This window comes from Sinocyclocheilus rhinocerous, unplaced genomic scaffold (genome assembly GCF_001515625.1).
Source record: "Sinocyclocheilus rhinocerous isolate Xijiao unplaced genomic scaffold, SAMN03320098_v1.1 scaffold853, whole genome shotgun sequence".
Classification (NCBI taxonomy): Eukaryota; Metazoa; Chordata; class Actinopteri; order Cypriniformes; family Cyprinidae; genus Sinocyclocheilus; species Sinocyclocheilus rhinocerous.
The window spans coordinates 2,559,573-2,574,698 of record NW_015627738.1 but is presented as its reverse complement, the minus strand read 5'-3'; the positions used below and the strand labels follow the sequence as shown (position 1 = coordinate 2,574,698).

The window sequence follows — 15,126 nt, the reverse complement described above, 5'->3', positions numbered from 1 at the left end:
TACTGTACTTCGCAATCACAGATTCTAGCCTACGTCTTGGTATATATGTAATCCCAGGCTATCTGTAATCAGAAGCACATTTATAACTGGAATATAATTTAATTTCATTCACATGTGTTTCATAAACACATAATCCTTTCTGGATTACAATCCGCCATCAAAATGATACATTTAATTATTCTAGCTGCTGTGAGAAAAGGCTATAAACGATCAGCCACCTGCAGGATCCTCACATGCGATAACCTACTAGCCGGGACAAATTCTTTATGTTTACAGACGTGACGTAATGACGCGGCAGCAGGCTTGAATTTCCCGCGAAAAACCTACCTGTACCACTCAAATTAGAAAACATTATTATAAGCTAACCGTTGTGAATCGGGCTAAAGTAAGGCGATAGTTTTGAACACTGGCTGGTTATGTACTTGCTCAAATATTGATTTCGGATCATTTTTAACCAAAACAAGTTACAGACTGCAGCTTTAAGGTCAGAGAGAATGTAAAATGCTCATGTAAAAGTAAATTATTATATTTCTGGTGCCCAAAACTTTTTCAGAACAAAGTGTACAGTAGAAGCTCATGACTGATGCCAATTGTGTTCCAGACACCTTCATGTCTAGAGCAGAAATCTACAAACAAAGAGGGAAACCACACTGGCATTCAGCTACACCCAAGCCATCAAAGTCAAGCCAGATGATGCAGAGATCTACTTTAAGAGAGCAAAGATGTATGAAAAGATGGGCTAGATACTGCTGGCCATGGAGGACTATGCAAAAGTGAGCCCTATGAAACAATCTAAATAGATTTGCATTTCCAGAAGCAAATGTGCTTGCAAGGCGATGTGTAATAGACTAATCACAGTTAGCTACGTCAAAATTACTGACTATTTAAATCAGGTAGATTTTGAACATTAATTGTCAATTCCTCTTCCACATTTTTGCTCTTGGCTGCTTGTTACTGTTTTATTGATTGATTTCTACTTCTTATGCTTTTTATATTCTGACCTGTGAAGCAGTTTGAGCTGCATTTAATATATGAAAGGTGCTGTTCAGTTAAAATGTATTATAATTAACAGAAATACAGATAAGAGTTAAATGTGGAAAAATTGTTCCTTGCTGTGTGTAGCACCTGCATATCCTTTCTGCAGTCTGATATTGCCAGTTTATGCAGCACATTTCAGCATGAATTTTTTGTGAACCTGTCAGAGTGTGATAAGGGCATTGCAAAGAGGCTGTTGGTGAGTCAAAATCATCCTGGGCGAGAGAACCGCAAAGTGCAGTTTCTCATTTCACATGTGAAGGGGACGTTTATTAAAAGCACAGCAGCAAAAACGAGTCGCTTAATAGTCCGTTTAACTCTAAGGGTCAGAGAGAAGGTGGGAAATGGATTTGTATAAAAAAAACGAATTGATCTATTTTTGGCACCAAAAAAAGCATGTTTGAATGGAATCTGTACATTTTTGGCATTGCAAGCACTGCAAGAAGGCTTTCTGAATTAGTGTTTGCTAGGTGTTATTTTTGCACTCTTTAACCACTTTATTTAGCTTGTATTAATTTTAGTGGACAGAATTAGTTGGTTTTCAAAGCTTATCTGAGCAGATCACAGTTGGCAGGCACATCATGCACTCTAAATATAAATCCAAGATCTGTTTGAGTTCACAAATGAGTGCTGATAATGCTGATTATACAAGACTGTTGCTTAATCATTGCCTCAGTGATTGCCTCAATTTACATGGAACATGGAAGATTTTAAACATAAATCCTTTTTGACCCCTAGACCTTCACCATCGACTTTACAAGGACAGATGCAACGATGATCCATGGAATACAGCACTTCAACAGCTCCAAATGGATGTAGGCCCTGGAAGACTTCTCCTTACTGCTGAAGCAAGAACCTGGGAATGCTACAGCCAGGTCAGGATTATTATGAGGTTTATATATCTCATTCAGCATGCTCAGTGTTTGATTTCCACTAAATATAATTACATTACATCTACGCTGATGTGTAAATCCAATTATAGTTTTTCCGCTCACGGCAGAACATACAGAGGAAGGATCTTTTCCAAGCTGGGTCGGTTTGAGAAGTCTATCGAGGACTTTTCTCTGGTTGTGCACTTGGATCCCTGTAGCTGGTTGGAGTTTTACCACAGAGGGTGTCTGTTGAGGGAGATAATGCCTCATATGGCCTTAAGGGATCTCAGCACTGGTAACACGCACATGTTTGATATAACACATGAAAACGTGCAATTTTCACAGTTTCACAGTTCCTCTATATAAAGATACAGTACGTTGCCAACATTTTGAGGGGCTTGAGGAAGACTGATGCCCATGGGAATTTTTAAGTAATATGTTGAGGTCTGATACTTTCTGTTGAAAAGCAGGATGATAGACAGATGGTTCAGTCACGGTTGTTCAACAATCAATTCAAAAGTTACACATGAGTGTTTTTCATAAGATTTCTTCAGGAAGCCCAAAGGAAAGAAAAAATCAGAAACAAGATCTCTTTAATATCTTTAATATCTCATATCTCTTTAACGTTTCTTCTAGACATCAATGGGACTGCATCTGCTTCTCAGTTTTTTTCCTCCTGAGAGAGACCTCAGTAGCTTGTTTCTGCTTGTATTTCAGAATTACGAGAAAAAAAGTTTTAAGTTAATATCTCGCAATTGTACAGTATATAGATGTAGAACTGAGAATTGCAAGAAGAAGAAAAAAATTGTGAGATATAAATTCAGAATTTTGAGATAAAAAGTTAGAATTACCTCTTACCTCTTTTATTTATTTATTTTTTTTTATCCTGTGGCAGAAACAAGCTTCAATCAATACAATCAATGTATGTCAGCAGTTTTTTTTCTTAAGGACTTCTAGGAAACTAAGAAACATCTGAGACAAAGCTGATAATGTCCAAATATTAGCAGTCAGCTATTAATGTGCTTAGTTGTGATGTCATATACATGCAGATTTCTGAATGACCCATTTTTTTAGCTCAGATTGCATAAATGGTCTGGGGAGGGAAATCGTGTTTTCCATGTCTTTGATCTAAATCTTTAAAGAAAGCCATTTCGCACATAATTATGTACCATCAATGGGGCCACTCTCGTAACATCTCATGGCAGGCAGCTGCATCTGTTGAATCAGGTCATATGAGGTTGTTTATTATATCACTACTCAGTCAGCAGAACAAATAAGAGCCATCAAGTCTTATCTTATATGATTTTAGCATCTGTAATCTGCTCCTTTGATCTCTGAAGATTGGAGGAATATTTTGTCAGCGTTGTCTACTGCAAACTGAACAGCTTCATCAGTAAAGTGTTTCACACTGCCCACCTAAGCACAGTGGTGCTGTGTAACGGGAGTGTAGGCGTGAGTAGAGCTTCGGCACTAAGCCTATTTTTGCGACATGTACCATGCAGAAAATACTTAGCAGAAAATGCACTTTAAGGCAATTTTATCAACACAATCTTTTGCAGTATATGAAGCAAGATAAATACTGCCTCAAACCAGTCACCCGTTGATGCAGGGTTGATGCAAGTTCCACATGTCAGCAGCACTTTGAATTTCATTTCATGTAAATAAATTACACCACCCATCATATTTGCTGAATGAAATCAAATACTTGTTTCTTACAAATTCTTTGGGGTGCTGATTCCAAAAATGGTGCCTGTTTTGCTTTAGCACGTCACACTTTCTCACAAAATATGATGCATTTAATAACATTTTGGCTTTCTGCAACCATTTGTAAGGTGAAGATGTCTTGTTTTATCCCTTAATCACCAGAAAATTGCCACAAATATTATTCCTATCTTCCTTTTGAGCCAGGTTACAACTATTTGTTCTATTCTCTCTGTTTTTCACATGTATGAATGATTATGAAATATGAACCCTTTTTTTTTTTTGCTGATTGTAAGTTAAATAATAGATTTTAAATACTTCTTCGTGTAATTAAAAGAACTTAGAAGTGCATCAAAGCTGATAAATATATATAATTTGACCAATCATTCTTATTTTGTGAAAAAAACTGTATGTGATTGAACATTTTTGTCGATTTTTTTTTAACACAGCACCATCAAAATAGGTAACATTAGACCTTTTTTGCAAATCAGCAGAATTTGTTTTTACCATTTGTAAATGTAAATTAGATTTAATATTGATAATTACTGTATTAATTCTCAATGGACAACTCCTAATAACTATTTAATGCTGTATTGCAGTAATTAATTAAATACGTAAAGCAGTAATGCAGAAATCAATTTGATCTTTTGTGTAGAGCCATACAGTGCTCATGTCAGCACTCTGAGCTACTGTATTACAATAACTACACTGCAACTTGTTGTCAGACACAGATAATGAAAGTGGTACATTGGAAATCCTCAGTGAGCATATGCATGTGCTGAGAAGTAAAATCACATGCTTTCAAAGCCAGATCCTCTCATTAGCCATGATTTATCTGTATATGTGTGTGTGTTATAGTTCTCATCGATGACAGTGCAGAAAACCTGAGCGCATTCCTACATCGCGGTCTGGTCTACATGACGCTTCGGCGCTAGCAGCAGGCTATGGCTGACTTTGAAGCTGTGATCAAACTTGACAGGTGATGTCCCAGCCTCCTCCACTCTGTGACAAAAAAGACCTTCATTTTCTTTTGTTGCACTAGTGCAGAAGGCCGTATTTGAGGATACATTTATTGAAGCATGAAACTCTTTGAAAGTTACTTTTCAAAAATCTATTCTTGGTAAAAAGTGACACAGAGTCTCTGAGCAGCTTATTTAAAATCAATGAAATCGTATCTGAGTCATCATCTCTTCTCTCTGTGTGCACCTCTCTAAAGTCACAGCAGATTTGCGGCTGTTGCCCACGTCAGTTTGGGACTGATCTGTATGCTGAACATGGACCGACATTATGAGACCATCAGAAAGTTCAGTAAAGGACTAAAGGAGGATCCCACCTATGTAAAAGCCTACGTATGCCGGGCCAGAGCCTACTACAACGTAAGCGAATGTTTTATGGATGATTTGTAGTGCCACATAAAAAGATGTCTCTGAGCAGCTTATTTAAAATCAATGAAATCGTATCTGAGTCATCATCTCTTCTCTCTGTGTGCACCTCTCTAAAGTCACAGCAGATTTGCGGCTGTTGCCCACGTCAGTTTGGGACTGATCTGTATGCTGAACATGGACCGACATTATGAGGCCATCAGAAAGTTCAGTAAAGGACTGAAGGAGGATCCCACCTATGTAAAAGCCTACGTATGCCGGGCCAGAGCCTACTACAACGTAAGCGAATGTTATATGGATAATTTGTAGTGCCACATAAAAAGATGAAGGAATGTGTTATCAATGTATTTAAAATAAAACTTACCATTGTGTATAGATCTTAATCAGGGTATCACCATATTTCATTTTTGGCAAGAATGAAAACGAGGCTTTGAGGAATAGAAGTACAGTGCATTCAACAGACTGTACTGTTGTTTAACAACAAAATGATTGATCAGCTGACAAAATTACATGAAAATTACATTGTAAAGACTTTAAGTCTATCCCTCACAGCCTCATTTTCATCTGTGTTAAATTCAATATGGCATCTAAGCCGACTAAGATCTATAGTTGTGGTTCGCAATTTAAACAAACCCCAAACCCTGTTTGTGCTACAGTAATAAATAATACTTTAAATCATGCGGCTTGTTGAGGAGGTGTGTTATTACTTTTCTAAACAACCACACTTACAATTTCACTTGCAGGGGAAATACTGAAATATATATAAATCCAGCAAAATTTATTGTTAGATGTATTTAATATTAATTGTTATAAATATGTTTTGCTACATTTATGTATATATTTTTAAATATATGTCTGTGATCATTTTTAAAAAAGCATTTGGTGATTTTATTTGACTATGCTTTTCTTTTGGTCCTATTTCCTTTGGTAATTTTTAATTTTCAAATTAATACTATGGATAATGGCATGTCTTGTCCGTGTTCATTTGAGATTTTTGGTTAGCTTAAATTATTATTTTAATGTAGATTTTTATAAAACTAACTAAACCGTGATCTTTTCACAGGTGAATAATCTGAGTAGAGCGGTGAGGGATTTGACTCGAGCCATACATATAAAGCCAGACGCTAATGATCTGCACATCATGAGGTTATTTGAACATACAAATTTGCATGTTCTTGATTCTTTTATTATTTTCTAGTTCTTGAGTTGCTGTGTGATTCTTAGGAGATAAAAACCTAAAATGCTTCCTCTATGGACCAGATTCAGAGTACCACCATATTTATTCTGACACAAGACTGTGAAAGATAGAAGTACAGTTAGTTCAATAGGCCTTACTGTTAATTGAGAATGTCTTCCCAAAATTCCAGTTGAAAAAAATTTGTTTATAAAAAAAAATAAAGGAAACCATGGGCTGTCTAAAACCTTAAACCAGTACAACCTGCTGAAAGGAATTTACTCCTGTCCCTCATTTGTCTTCATTTAAAAATCTAACCTTGACTTAAGTCCATGACAACAGGCTATTAAAAAAAAACCTTATTGTTTTTAATTGGTGAATCTCTGCTATAGAGAAAAGTTTTTTCAATTTTTGTGTCCTGTTTTTAGAGGGAAGTACTTGTATGAAATGAAACAGTTTGACCTGGCTACTCTCTGTATATGGTACGCAGCAGAAATGAAAACAGGTTTCATTTTATTCTCCAGCAAATTGCAAGCATACTTTCAGTTCCTGAAATATCTCAGCCCTTATCTCTGCCCATCTTTTAATGAGCATCATTCAATTTTGTTAGGCCACCTGGCCCAACTGAAGGTGAAGTAAACCTTGCAGGAAAATGTGGTTTATGTTGCCATAACAACAACTAGACCCAGCTGTAAACCTCTCCTCCTTTCTGTCACAGTTCTGGGTTTATCACCGGTCCAGCAAGCTGTCGTCCAGTCGTTCCTGGGAAACGATGCCAATGCCATCGCCTGTCTCGAGAAAGCGGTTGATATGTGTCCTTCTCCTCCACACCTCATTCTTCTCGGGAGGACGCTGATGAGGGAGAACAGGTTCACAGTGAGTCTGAGACTCATGCAGGGTGTATCTTAGTCAAGCTCTGTCTGGCAGAACTAAGCCGGCAAAACACCAAACAGACTTCTCCAAAGACACCAACACAAACAAGTCATTATTAGTATTACTTTTTTCAGCAGTTTTAGAAATACACCAAAGTGATAAACTAGAGGCTGTGCATTACAGTTTTTACAGTTACTACTGTTCAAACATTTGATTTTTAATCTTTTTTGTATCAGAAATACTGTAAAACAGTAATATTGTGAAATATTATTACAATTTAAAATAGCTGTTTTATATTTTAATATGGTTTTCAAATTTAATTTATTCCTGTGTTCAAAGCTGAATGTTCAGCATCATTACTCCAGTCTCACGTGTCACATGATCCTTCAGAAATCATTCTAATATGCTGATTTGCTGCTCAAGAAACATTTCTTTTTATTATCAATGTTGAAATCTATTGTGCTGCTTAAAATTTTTGTGTGATTTTAGTTTTTTTCATAAAATACGTATTTTATAAATTTTTTATAAAGCATAAATTATACCAAAATATATGCACTGTTGTCACTTTTGATCAGTTTAATGCATCTTTGTTGAATAAAAGTATTAATTTATTATAAAAAAAAATTTACTGACCCCAAACTTTTGAACAGTAGTGTACACAGCAGATTATTTTTCGATAGTATGATCTTAATTTTTTTTTTTAATAAAAAAAATTATTTAATGAAAAAAATCACTAAATAATTTGTCTGTTTTAATGTAGTTTGTTACATTAAAATCTTTTTTATTTTATCGCGACTTGGCACATTAATACAGAATTTAAATGAAATGTGCTTTCAGATGTGTGTGCAATGGCTATTTTTATGTTTTGTCTTGCTGAACCATTGTTCAGCCATCTTGCTGTCTTGCTGTCTCATTTAGAATTTAATGAGAAACCATATTACTACTATAGTTCAAACATTTGAGCATGGCGCTAGCAACGCCAAGGTCATGGGTTTGATTCCCAGGAAATGCATGGATATAACTTATAAAATGTATACCTTGAATGCAATGGATAAGTCTGCTTTCTGTCAGCATTCTGTAAATTTCATTACCTCTTATAAAGCATCTTTTTGTCTGTTCGTAGGCAGTATTGTGACCTATTAATGCTGCAAGTTTTCCATGGTTTATATTGTGTCATACACAGGAAGCGGTGGAGAGTTTCAGAAATGCCCTGTCACTTCTTGGTACCAATAAAACTAAACTCATTACTTCAAAAGAGGCTGCGGAGGTCTTCTATCTCATTGGCGTATGCAACATGAAACAAATGCTTTTGTTACAAGTAATTAACTGAATAATAAAGTCAACATTAAACCAATTAAAAATGTACCCTCTTCACTTTCTTAAAACATGTTTCTGAATATCATTATTTGTGGTTCAATAAACGATAAAAAGGATGTAGCATTTTATTAGGTTCATAAGATGTGATAGTTAAAATCCAAACAGATGGAAACACAACCATATCTGTCCCTATTCTCTCATCACCTTTTTTTAATACAGCAGAGTGAAGACTCTCCTCCTCCAGGCTTTGGATGCTTTTAACAGCGCTGTGAACATGAACCTAGACCATGCTGAGGCTCACCATCAGAGAGGACTGTGCCGCGTGCATCTACAAGACTCCACAGGCGTGCAGGACTTTAACAGCACTCCAAATCAACCCCAACCTCTATCAGGTACACCTTGATTCTAGATCAGTGCATGGTCTGTCAGAACATTAGGTTCAGATTTAAAACATGTTTTTCATTTTTTTTCAAGGTGCATCTAAGCCGAGCCGCCCTTTATGGGGCTCAAGGACGATATGCAAAGGCTGGACTCGACTGTAATGAAGCTATCAGGATCCAGCCCAAGAGTGTCAGAGCATACTTGTATAAAGGAGCTCTTAAATTCTATTTGAAAGTCAGTAAAAAATAGCACAGTTTTGAGCATAATTACCTGTCACTTGAGGCTGATACTCTCTATGATATTCGAGAGAAATGCTGAGCACTTATCTTGTTTTAGGCATACAAGAGTGCAGTGAAGGATCTGACAATGGCGATCCAATTGGACAGTGCCTGTTCATTTGCTTACTACAACCGCGGCGTATGTTTTCATGAGCTGCGGGATTATGAGCTGGTGACGTTTCTTTTCATTTCCCCACTTTGCATCCGCTTTTTCAAATCAGCAATGCATGCAGGATCATATATACAGAACCGTATACAAGGACGTATGCAGGATGATTTTTCATAACAATTGCACTTCTGCATTTGCATTTTAATGCATTGTTGTTCTCTTCCCCTGCATTATTTCTCTTTAATCTTCAAGGCTCTCAGAGACTACAGCATTACGCTGCTCTTGGGCTGTAAGACGGAGCTTGAGCTGAAAGTGTTGATAAACAGTGGCTTTCTCTATGTGGAGCTGAATGACAGTGCCCTTCAGGTAGGCCACAGTTATAAAGAAAGAAAATAAGAAGCATTGATTGCATCAGACCTGTAATCCGTTTGTCTCAAGGATTTTGAAAGCATATTCATCATGATGTTTGATTCATAGTGAGGTTTTTCATATTTCTCTATTCTTGTTTTCAAAGCCAACATGAAATGTCATTTACAACATATTTTTATGTCCATAAGTTGACGTACAGTATTTTGGAGATTAAAAAAATGGGGAAAAAACGGGGTAACGTAAGTTTATCCCTTGGGAATTGATTGGAATATCAGAGTAGCCATTAAATATAACAACAAATTTTTGGAATAATGTGAACCGATTTAAATGTAAACAGAGTCATTTTTTGTTAAGTTGACTTCAGTAGCATTATTATAAAAGCAGTAGTAGTGAAAATAATGTTAGTGAAAATTATTGCGTTTTGTTGTAGGACTTTAAGGCTGCAGCACAGCAACAACCAGAAGATGTAATACTTTTTCATGCACTGGGAGTTATTCACCACAGATGTGCATTTATTTTGAGTTATTATTGCGTATTGATTGACCATTTCATAGTGCTAAATTGCCATGCTTAAGCTGAGAACCATTTTCACTCAGCAGTGGCAGTGGGGTCATAAAAACTGCTCTACAGCATGTTAAACTGCTTTAGTGATTAAAATAAAAGATCAAGGCTTTAGCCCTCTGAGACACCATCATGGCAGGTCATGTGATTTTATTCACTGAGAATTTCTTGAACTAGGAATTCATTGAATTTAGTTGAGTTTTCATTCTGCTCTTTATTGTGAAATACAGAATGCACCACTGTAAAGAGGTGATTCATATAGTATCAATCTATATGATAGAAAATCGATTTTTTTCTTGAGCCTTTAAAATAAAAGAGTTTGTCATGTTAAAATACAAAATGATTTAAAAATAAAATAAATAAAATAAAAATGAAATTATGCCTGTTTATGTAAAGTTGTGAAAAGACACAACTGCAAAAAAACAAACAAAAAAAAAACCTTTATTAAGAGGGTAAAAATTTAAAACGACATTATGCCTGAATTATGAAATTATAAATAAATTGTGAGTAATTATGTCTTTTGCCACAAGAAGCTTAGAATATACACACTACCATTCAAAGTTTTTTTTTACTATGTTTAAGTCGTGAAACATATTTTCAGGATACTTTGGTGAATATAAAGTTCAAAAGAATTAAAAACAAACAAAAAAAAAACCTTTATTAAGAGGGTAAAAATTTAAAACGACATTATGCCTGAATTATGAAATTATAAATAAATTGTGAGTAATTATGTCTTTTGCCACAAGAAGCTTAGAATATACACACTACCACACTACCAAATAGAAATCTTTTGTAACATTATAAATGTCTTTTCTGTCACTTTTGATTAATCCATCATTTCTGAATAAGAGTGTTCAAAAGAAAAAAGAAAAAACTTACTGACCCCAAACTTTTGGATGATAGTTCATGGAAAGCATGAGTTTGAGTGGAAGAACACGCTAAAGACTACATTATTAATAGGTGTCCTTGAAACCTTGTATGACATTTATGAATAGTTATAAGCTCACTGTGAACTGTGCTGCTTATCGTGCAAATCAACATTTAAGTGGTGCATTCAAAGCGTATCTGTTATTTTTATTGATCAACACTCAAAAGGTGCTGTGCTGTCCAGAATGTGCTCAGACCGACTTCTATCAGATTAACAGCCTATGACAGACAGGACTTCTCATCTCTTTACATGGACTATATAATATGAAATATCTTAGTAGCTTACTGATGAGACACATTGCTCTCTGAACTATCATTTACAAAAGAACAGAATGCTTTCAGATCCATAGAAGTCGACATTTGCACATTTTCATTTCTTAAAAAGGAGCACTTTCAAATAAATGGCTCTTCACGATAATTGAAGGGTGTTTTTTTTCTTTTTTAAACTGTGACTTCTGGGTGAATTCAATGCTCACACTGGGAATGTTGCACAGCTTGTAATTCAGTGTTCAAAAGCAAGAGAGAGAGGACGTTTTTACACAGTGTTCAAGGCAAAGTTCATAATTAAGCAGACAACTAATATTCATGTGCAAACAGAATTAGGACACATCACTGAGTGTAATAGTCTACTTACTTTGTCTGTTTTCAAGCCTCGGCCAGTTACAGGAAGCTGTGGATGCATACAGCTAAGCTTTAAGGCTTGATCCCTTCTTGCAAGAGTCCCATGTGGGTAGAGGCAATGTTCTCATGGATTATGGGCACAATCAAGCCAGGAAACAAGCCCAGAGGGACTTCCTCTCAGCCCTGCATCTCAATCCACTCTGTTCAAGTGCCCGCATTAGCCTGGCATACAGTTTACAGGTGGCATAAAAATAATTGTCTTGCTTCTTATTTCTCTCAGGTTGATCTTTCATAGCATAACTTATAACGTTTAAATTTTCATAGCTTAGAGAAGTTCCCAAATGCTTCATTTAAGTATCCACATCCTTCTTAATCTTCCTTCAGAGAAATAAAAATGTAAAAAATGAATGAATGTGGATAGCATGCTAGCTCTGATAATTTGGTCTTGGGAGAATTTGATGTGAAATGTCAGTGAATTTTGACAGCAGACTTTTGTATCCTGGCAAAAATGAGCACAGTTGTGATCTCTTCTGAATCTTTAGAGGAGACACATACAAGATTACTGTTTTTTTTTTCCCCTCAGTAGAAACATCGAAGAAACAGGAGATTTAAACAGTCTCTATTTAATCTCATTGATGGCTAGGGGACCCAACAGAGATAGTAGAGAGATTTTTTTGTGTGATTTTTTTGTATGGGTAACATAAAAAGTTTGCACAGTACTGCTGTATTATAAATTGCCTTTGTTGCAGTTGTATTTATATGGAAGCTTATTTCTGCCACAAAATAATTAAAAAAAGGTAATTGTGACTTTTTATCTCACAGTTCTGAATTTTTAGGGCCCGAGCACCGATGGTGTGAGGACCCTATTGGAATTGTTCCGTTTCTTATTATTATTCTACCGCTTCTTCTTCTTCTTCTCCAAAGTTAATCGCGTTTTTGAGGGCCTAAACATGCTCGAAAACTCATGAAACTTTGTACTCAAACATGCTAGCAACACTTACTAAGTGCTAAAGCATGCTATTAATACTATGAAAAAGGAAGTTGTTGTAACACATGCATACAATGTCCAATCTGCCCAAAACTTCACACGTTTTATAAGAGTACAGGGCCCTTTCATCGCTGCTTGCAGCTTTAATTTTTCTTGCAATTCTGAGAAGAAAAGTCTTTTTGTGAATTTTTAACTCGCACTTTTGAGAAGAAAAGTCAGAATTATGAGGTGAAAAGTCACAGTTAGCTTTTCTATTTTTTGTATTCATTGGCAAAACAAGCTTGTTTCCTCAACAGAATAAAAAAATGCATCTGCGACTTTTCCTCTCAGAATAACATGCTTATATCTCGCGATTGCGAGACTTTTTCACTAAGAATTGTGAGGAAAAGAAAGTCCAAATTGTGAGATAAAAATTCACAATTACCTTTTTTATTTTCTGATTCCGTGTTGGAAATAAGCTTCAGTATTTAAGGCATCAATATTTGTATCTTCTCAGTTGCAACAATATCCTCTACTCAACAATTAATATGCTGGATGGCATGGACAGGTCTGAAATTGAAATCTTGTCCTGTTCTATCTGTTGCCTATTGTGATTTCATGTCATACATAAATCACTTTATTATAAAATGTTGTCCTGTAATGTACATAATAATCTCAGTAGGCAATCAGTGCATCCAAAATATGTCTGTTATGGGAAGGAAACTAAATCACAAGAAAGTAATCATAACTGACAATAAATTCTTCACAACACCATTAGTTATTTTAGAATTCCTCAGTTACAGAACTACTAAAATATTTTGCATTACAAAAATTTAAGTGGTCTCTTTAAATGCTTGAAGTGTAGGAAACAAGAAATTATCTATTCTAAATGTAAATCTTAACCTTGTTAACCTTGGTATTCTTAATTCATGTGACACTGAAGACTGGGGTAATAATGCTGAAAATTCAGCTTTGCATCACAGGAATAAATTACATTTAAAATATGTTCAAATAGAAAACAATTATTTTAAATTGTGGTAATATTTTACAATATTACTGCCTTTATTGTATTTTTGATTAAATAATTGCAACCTTGGTGAGCATACAAGACTTATTTCAAAAACATTAACAAATCTTACCAACCTCCAATTTTTTTTAACAGAATATATTTATTTATTCAGTTAGTATGTTTTTTACAGAATATGTCTTCGTCACTCTTTACCATGCATTGAAAGTGAATTTTTCATTTTTTTAGTGAATTATTCCTATAATATCTCTTGTCTTTGCCCTTTTTAGTGTAACCTTCATGCAGAGCAGCTCTTTACAAACCGAGGTCTGATCCAACAGTTAATGAGGGATAAAGCTAGTGCCATGAAGAACTACCAGACCACTTTCAGCCTCAACCCTGGATATGCCCTTGCTTACTTCAACGCTGCCAACCTCTTCTTTTACAATGGACAGTTTGAGCAGGTAAAACCAGAGGGAATTCACTACTGACTCTCTTGAGACTCTCTAGACGAGAGCTGCTGAGATATATAGTGAGTCTCATTTTTTCTGCGACACAGGCATGTAAGTACTACAGCCGAGCTTTTGAGCTGGATCCCTCAGATGAGTCTGCCATCCTGAACCGAGCCATCACTCACGCTCTGCTGCGGAAGGTCCCAGCATCCCTGCAGGATTTCAGTGAGTCTTTCTGCCTCAACATGCTGTCTGCACATGTCTACTATAACAGAGCCAACTTGTACTGCTCTCTCAGACAGTTCCAATCAGCCGAGAGGGACCTTACGCAAGGTGTTAGTGTTCACTGCCACATTTTATTAAAAGAACAATATTCTACATTTGTGTACGATTATGTCCCCTGAAGTCCACTTATACACTACCGGTCAAAGGTTTGGAATAATTATGATCTTTTTGTTGTTTTTGAAAGAAGTCTTTATGCTCAATGCTGCCTTTATTTGATCAAAATACTGTAATAGCAGCAATACTGTGAAATATTATTACAATTTAAAATAATTGTTTTCTATTTTAATTCATTTTAAAATGTAATTTATTCCTGTGATGCAAACTCAAAGCTAAATTTTCAGCAGGTTTCAGTGTCACATGATCCTTCAGAAATCATTCTAATATGCTGATTTGCTGCTCAAGAAATGAATACTTTTATTTAGCAAGGATGCATTAAATTAATCAAATGTGACAGTAAAGACATTTATAATATTGCAAAAGATTTCTGTTTCAATGTCTATTTCAATTAATGCTGAAAAATCTGCTTTACATCACAGAAATATATATTTAAGTATATTCAAATAAAAAAGTTATTTTAAATTGTAATAATATTTCACAATATTCCTGTTTTTACTGTATTTTTGAGCAAATTAATGCAGCCTTGGTGAGCATAAGAGACTTCTTTCAGAAACAAAAAAAAATAAATATTATTACAAACTTTTGATGAGTAGGGTATATGTCAGTTAAGGATTTTTGCATGAAGAATTCATATTACCATTTTCCATGTAATTTTTTTCCCCAGCAGTATATAACAGACTGTATTTCTTACTTATTCTT

General features: G+C 35.3%; 1 pseudogene; it reads left to right on the top strand.

The window, feature by feature from the left end:
- Window positions 1-576: 576 nt before the first annotated feature.
- LOC107734243 (uncharacterized) overlaps window positions 577-15,126 on the top strand; it is a 37,256-nt pseudogene continuing 22,706 nt past the window's right edge.